This window comes from Nuphar pumila, chromosome 2 (genome assembly GCF_984573655.1).
Source record: "Nuphar pumila chromosome 2, dmNupPumi1.hap1.1, whole genome shotgun sequence".
NCBI lineage: Eukaryota > Viridiplantae > Streptophyta > Magnoliopsida > Nymphaeales > Nymphaeaceae > Nuphar > Nuphar pumila.
Window position 1 is genome coordinate 7,892,096 of NC_143250.1, and position 7,252 is coordinate 7,899,347.

At 37.7% G+C, this 7,252-nt stretch overlaps 1 pseudogene; it reads left to right on the forward strand.

Annotated features, from left to right (window-relative positions):
* The first annotated feature begins 4,660 nt into the window (after window positions 1–4,660).
* Window positions 4,661–5,999, forward strand: LOC149844638 ((RS)-norcoclaurine 6-O-methyltransferase-like; annotated as a pseudogene).
* The last annotated feature ends 1,253 nt before the right edge of the window (window positions 6,000–7,252 follow it).

Genomic DNA, 7,252 nt, shown 5'->3' on the forward strand with positions numbered 1-7,252 from the left:
ATAAGTTTTTATCTATAAATAGTAGGTTTTGTGGCCTGTACGTGTTGTAGTTTCTCACTTTGTATTTTTATCTTGTGTTAAAAGTTTTTAGTATTTATTTCTCTATTGTTAAGTTAATATTTTTGTAGTGTTGCTCCGTGCATCTTTGTTTTACTCCAACAAGTTTGGTATCAGAGTCAGGTTCGATTGAGCTGAGCATGTTTGAGCATTGCGAAGATCGTTGTTGAAGCCGAATCTTCAAGTTGGTTTGCAATTTCGTGGTGTAATTCATGATGTCTAACAGTACAAATCTGAACTCTATAAATCTTTCACATGCCTTGGTACCCATTTTTAATGGAGAAAACTATGAATTTTGGAGTATTAAGATGAAGACGTTTTTCATCTTTCAAGATCTTTGGGATCTAGTTAAAAATGGTTTTGTAAATATACAAAGCTCAAAAGCAACAAAAAAGGCAACACATAAAGTAAAAGAGTTTCACAAAAGGGATGCCAAAGCCCTTCTCATTTTGCAGCAAGCTGTGACTGAAAGTATTTTTCCTCGAATTGCAGCAGCCACCAAGTCGAATGAAGCATGAACTATTTTGAAGGAAGCCTATCATGGAGATAGTAAGGTAACAACTGTAAAACTCCAAACACTTCATAGAGATTTTGAGACCCTGCTAATGAAAGAAAATGAGTCTGTGTAAGATTTTTTTTCTAGAATGTCTACTACTGTAAATCAAATGAGAACATTCAGAGAAATAATTGATGATAAAAAGATAGTAGAAAAAATCCTACGAAGTATGCCACCAAAGTTTGATCATGTCGTCATAGTTATAGAGGAATCTAAGGACATGAGTAATTATTCAATTAACGAATTAATGGGGTTTCTTTTGGCACATGAGGCTAGATTGAACAAGTCAACCAAGAAAAGTATCGAACATGCATTTCAGGCCAATGTAAAAATTTCTAACAAGCGAGTGGTGAAGGTACCTTAGAGAATAAATATGCAAGAAGAGGAAAAGGTAGAGGTAGCGGTAGAGGTAGAGGAGGATATTGTGGCCGTGGTCGTGGTTGTGGGAGATTTGAAATGGGTTGACACAATGGAAGCAATCAAAGGCCGAGTTATAAAGATAAACAATGCTATTATTGCAAGAAGTACGAGCACGTGGAAGCCAAGGTGTTGGGAGAAATCAAAGAAGCAGGTCAATGTCGTTGAAGAACAAAAACAAGGTAATCTTTTCGTTGCTCAATTTGAAACCAAGGTTAATAATATGTGGTTTCTAGATAGTAGTTGTAGTAACCACATGACAAGTGAAAAAATTAATTGAGATTGGTTATGCACTTAACTTTTATGATAGAGTATGTGAAATTAGAAAAAGAAAAATAGACAGTGAACCCCTCATAATAGTCAAGATGGCACGTAATAGAATGTTTCCTCTTGAATTTACACACATGAATGATGTTGCCTTGATTGGCAAAGAGGATGAGTCTTGACATCTTTGGCACTTATGGTATAGACATTTACACTATAATGGGCTGAAAATACTAAGAACTAAAAACATGGTTTTGGGGTTGCCTAGTATAACGTGCAGTGATAGAATTTGTGAAGGGTGTGTATATGAGAAGCAACATCGTTTGTCATTTCTCATTGAAAAGGCGTGGAGAGCCAGAAAGCCTCTTGAGTTAGTTCATGCAGACCTTTGTGGGCTCATGAACACTCCATCCTTAAACAATAGTAGATATTTTTTATTGCTTACTGATGATTTTACTCGCATGAGTTGGGTTTTTTTTCTCTCTCAAAAAATCAGAAGCATTTAAAACATTTCAGGAGTTCAAAGCCTTTGCAAAAAAGGATAGTAAGCATGTCATAAAGTGTCTACGTACAGATAGAGGGAAAATTTTTTTGTTTAATGAGTTTGAAGATTTTTGCAAGAAGAATGGAATTCGCAGGTAGCTAACAGTAAGGAAAACACCAGAGAAAAATGGTATTGTTGAGCGAAAAAATTGAACAGTTGTGGAAATGGCCAGGAGCATGTTAAGTGAAAAACGTCTCTCGAACGAATTTTGGGCTGAAGCAGTGAACACAACAGTATACTTACTCAATATATCTCCAACAAAGGTTGTGCGTAACATGACTCTATATGAAGGGTGGTGGCAATGAAAGCCAAATATAGGTAACTTAAGAGTTTTTGGTTGTGTGTCATATTCCGTGATCGATTATAGTGATCGTAACAAGACGAATAAGAAAAGTGAGAAATGCATTTTTGTTGGTTATAGTGACACAACAAAGGGGTATCAATTATATAATCCAACAACTAAGAGTTTATTATTCATTGTGATGTTATTTTTAATGAATTAAGCTCTTGAAATTGGAATCAAGATGCAGATAGGTCAAAGATGGAAGTGGTTTCCCTTGTATCTGATAAGACATTGAAAGCCTCAACAAGTATGTCTCAAGATAACAGTGATACTGAGGACACAGACTCACCACCTAAAAAGGTAAGATCCATAAAAACAAATTATGAATCTTGTACTCTTGCCCTGTTGGTTAAAGAACCTATGTGCTACGAGGATGCTAGTGGAAAACAAGAATGGGTAAGATCCATGGAAGAAGAAATGGTAGCCATTCAGAAAAATGATACTTGGGAACTTGTAGATTTACCCACAGGTCAAAATGCTATTGGTGTGAAATGGGTTTACAAGGTTAAATATAATGCTGATAGGAGCGTGCAAAAATATAAAGCAAGGTTAGTCGTTAAGGGGTATGCTCAAGAATTTGGAGTAGATTTTTCAGAAACTTTTTCTCTTGTTGCATTTTTTGAAACTGTTAAAATTATTTTGGCATTAGCAGCTCATGAAATGGTCAGTTTTTTAATTTGATGTAAAATCTACATTTTTGAATGGGTTCTTGAAAGAAGAGGTTTAGGTTTGCCAGCCTCAAGGATTTGTTGTTAAAGGGAAGGAGGAGAAGGTGTACAGGTTGGAAAAGGCGCTTTATGGCCTTAAACAGGCACCGCAAGCCTTGTACAGGAGATTGGACTCATACCTAATGCAAAGAGGATTTCACAGAAGTGAGAGTGAGCACACTTTGTATGTAAAAGGATCAAGTACTGAATTTCTTATAGTCTGTGTTTATGTAGATTATATAATTTATACAGGCTCGTCAAGTACACTTTCTGAAGAATTTAAGGTGAGCGTGATGCAAGAATTTGAAATGTCAGATCTAGGGTTGTTACATTGTTTTCTTGGACTTCAAGTCCAACAAAGTGTCGATGGTATTTTTATTTCTCAAGAAAAGTATGATTTAGACTTGAGAAATTTAATATGGTGTCGTGCAAGCCATGTTCCACTCCCATGAATACTAATGAGAAATTATCGGTACATGATGGTACTATGAAGGCTGATGAACAATTGTATAGAAGTTTAGTTGGACGGCTAATGTATCTTAGACATACACGTCCAAATATCATGTTTTAAGTCGGCCTAATCTCAAGGTTTATGCAGTGTCCCACGATACATCATCTTGGAGCGGCAAAGCGGATCCTTCGTTATGTTCAAGCAACAACTAATTATGGGATTTGGTGCCAATTAATTCCTGATTTTAAATTAACTGGTTTTTTTGACAGTGATTGGGCTGGTTTTGTAGATGACAGAAAAAACACAAGTGAATTCATCTTTAATCTTGGATCAGGAGCCGTGTCATGGATGTCAAAAAAGCAAGCAACAATGGCACTTTCATCATCAGAAGCAGAGTATGTTGCTGCGAATGCAACTGTATGTCAAGCTATTTGGATAAGAAGAATTTTGGCAGACTTGCATCAAGAAAGAACAAATGTAACAGAACTCTATTGTGACAACCAAGCAACCATTGTCATGGCAAAGAATCTCATGTTCCATGGGGGAACTAAGCATATTGAGTTGTGTCATCATTTCATCAGACAAGCTGTTGCCGATGGAGCTGTAGCAATGAAATATTGCTCTACAAATAACCAAATTGCAAATGGATTTGCAAAAGCACTTAGCTATTCAAAGTTTGTGAGTTTCAGTTCTACTTTAGGTGTATCGAGTTTTGCATCAAGGGGGAGTGATAGAGTATGATGCAAAGAAGGTTACGTGGAGAGTAACCGTAGGTCATGGGTTAATGGGTGCATGAGATGGTTGGGAATCCATGTTGTGTATGTGTGGTTCCAAAATGTAAGGAATAAATTTTATGAGTTACTAGAGTCGTGCATTAGTAATAGGAATAATGGGGTAGTGCCTATTAATTAAGAATAAACAATTATAAGTTTTTATCTATAAATAGTGGGTTTTGTGGCCTGTACGTGTTGTAGTTTCTCACCTTGTGTTAAAGGTTTTTAGTATTTATTTCTCCATTGTTAGGTTAATATTTTTGTAGTGTTGCTGAGTGTGTCTTTGTTTTACTCCAACAAATGAGTGGTTACAAAAACATGTTGAATAGTTAGAATTTACAGTCTTTTACTAAATGGCTTTTTAAATGCAAATTATGCAATGTGTCACTCAAAGGGTAAAATTGTATTTTTAGTCTCTATATAATAGTTTTAACCGATCCAATATCAAACCGGTTTTAACCTGATCCCATTTTTTTGAATCGAGTCGGATATCGGTTACCAATGTTTTACGTATCGGATTGGATTGATTAGATCTGAATCCAGTCGGAATGAGGATCTGGACAGGATCGTTGATCAGCCTTAATTTGGAGATGAACGTAACAAGTGGCAAAGAGCAATCAGAAGAACAAGAAGCACTGGCATATATGTGGGGTAACATGCTGGATTTCCTTGATACCATGGCTCTAAAATGTGCTATTCCTTTTGGGATTGCAGACACCATTATTCAATCTCATGGCGAACCTATGAGCCTTACTCAGTTGAGTTGTGCCCTCAAATCTCAGCCAGTCCATGAAGACAGTCTATACCGACTGATGCGTTACCTAGGGCATGCACATGGAGCTCTTCAGAAAAGTTGCTATAGAAGGTGAGTCGGAGAGGTATGAACTCACCCTTACCTCCACTTTCCTTATAAAGAATCGACTTAAGACCATGCTGCCATTAGCAACATGGTTCACAGACAAACTGCACACATCTATGGCCCATTCTCTGGCCAGCTGCATGGAAGGTGGCAGCCTAATTACCTCTTTTCAATGAAAAAATAGGGATTGGCTTCTTTGAATTTGCATCTGAGCACCAAGGCATCGGCAAGGTCTTGAATGATGCTATGGCTAATGATGCAGAGAGGGTGATGCCAGTGCTCATAAGAGATGCTGGAAGCATTTTGGAAAGGCGTGAGGTCATTGGTGGATGTTGATGGAGGCACAGGCGGTGCAGCCATGGTCATTGTGGATTCATTTCCACACATCAAGTGCACGGTTTATGACCTCCCACATGCCATAGTTGCATCAAAACCCTACCCTGGTGTAGCTTTTGTTCAAGGAAATATGTTTGTTTGTGTCCCCAGTGCCGATGCCATTTCCATGGTGGGTGCAAAACTTCAAGGACTGCACATACCTCATTTCTGCCTCATTCATCTCTCTTTGTTTTTTTTTCTTAGACCATCAAATAGTTATTGGTATTGTCATTTCACGACATTCAACAATTGCCTTAACACGCATGCGACAATATTAAGATATGTCCTCGCTAAATGATGCTTCAACCGAGAGATATCACCTGAAAAAGTAACATGACATTAGTTTCCCTCGATTTTTAATCGGTTTTCACTCTTTACTTGAGTGCCCCACTGTCATATCGGATCCTCCAATGCCATTTTCTACCAAACAAACTCAATAAAAAGCAAAAAAAATAGAGATTTTTTTACCTTAATCCAATTCCTTGTTTGGAAAAATGGTAAAAATGCACTCTTGAAGAAACTGCAAAACCCCTCTTCCTTGCATACAGATTGCCTGCCAAATTGCTCTTACGACTCCTAGGGTGCTTGGGTTCCCCTCTAATGGCCTCTACACAAATGAGGAATTCGGCCATCAAGAGGTTTTTAAAATTTAAAATGAAAAAAGTTTGGCCTTTTTAAAGTGCGCCACACACTTGTATACGAGTGTATATCATTTCATTTTTTCAAAAAGTAATGATATGATCGAGTAATATACTTACAACAATGGTTTTAACTTTTAACCACTTGGGGGAGGCCACTAAGCAAACCATCAGTCTCTCTCGAGCTCCACCGCCAGAAATGGGTTTCCTCTTAATAAATATCACTAGAAAAAATGTAATAAGCATCCAACTTACTGGTTAAACAACAAAGACTCTTTTGACAAATGACGCCACTTTCTATAGAAAAAGACATTACTTATTGTTTGTCGAAAACAATTCATTTATGCTACGGTTTTCATCATATAAATCTCAATGACTCACATGCTATTGGATTGTTCCAAAGAAGGGAAAAAGAAGTTTGGGATGATCATGGGGCCACGGGTATGGTCACAACCTCATCTAAAATTGGATGTTCAGGTTATTGGCAAATACTTGAAAAAAGTATACCAATGTCACTTTTGTATTCAAACGCAAACGAGGAGATGCCCCAAATACTTTCTCCATTTCTCAAATGCTTGGCGACACTTTATCGGTGTATATGTCCATACTGTATGAATCTGGTCTGTCTTTGGGTCTCGAAGTTCGTGCCCAGATCCATATCCAATCTGAGCTTTCTTAGACCATATCTGATGAAACAGTAATATTCATCCTTTTCCAATGGGAAAGGAGAAACCATCTGGTTTAGGCCCAATTCTGACCAAGATTCAACTTCATATACTTACCCGCATCTAACTTTTTAACAATACCCCAGCCAGATATGTTGTGATCCTAGCCAGATCTGGATGCAGGCAGCTTCTATTTGACATATGGATCAGATCAAGGCCAGAAAAACCATTTTTATCCCTAGATACCTAAGAACTAAGCAAAATGTTTTTTTTTATAATCAGGGGAAGCCGCGAAACTCATCAAGTTCACGAGCGTAAAGTCTCAGGTCTGCCTTGCCCACCAGAGTACACCCAGCTTCAACCTCAAGGCGAAGTGCACACACAACGGGTTTTGAACTCATGATATCCTGTCAACTAGGCGACGTTCATAAAGCACCCTTACCAGATGAGCGGAGCCCTCGTGCCCCCCCCCCCCCCCCCCAAAAAAAAAAAAAAACAAACAAACTTGTATGCTAATTAAATACTAATGTTAGATCAAAGAATTTGCTTTAAAACATACACAAAATGACCATCCCTTATACAAGGGATAGAGACAAGTCTATA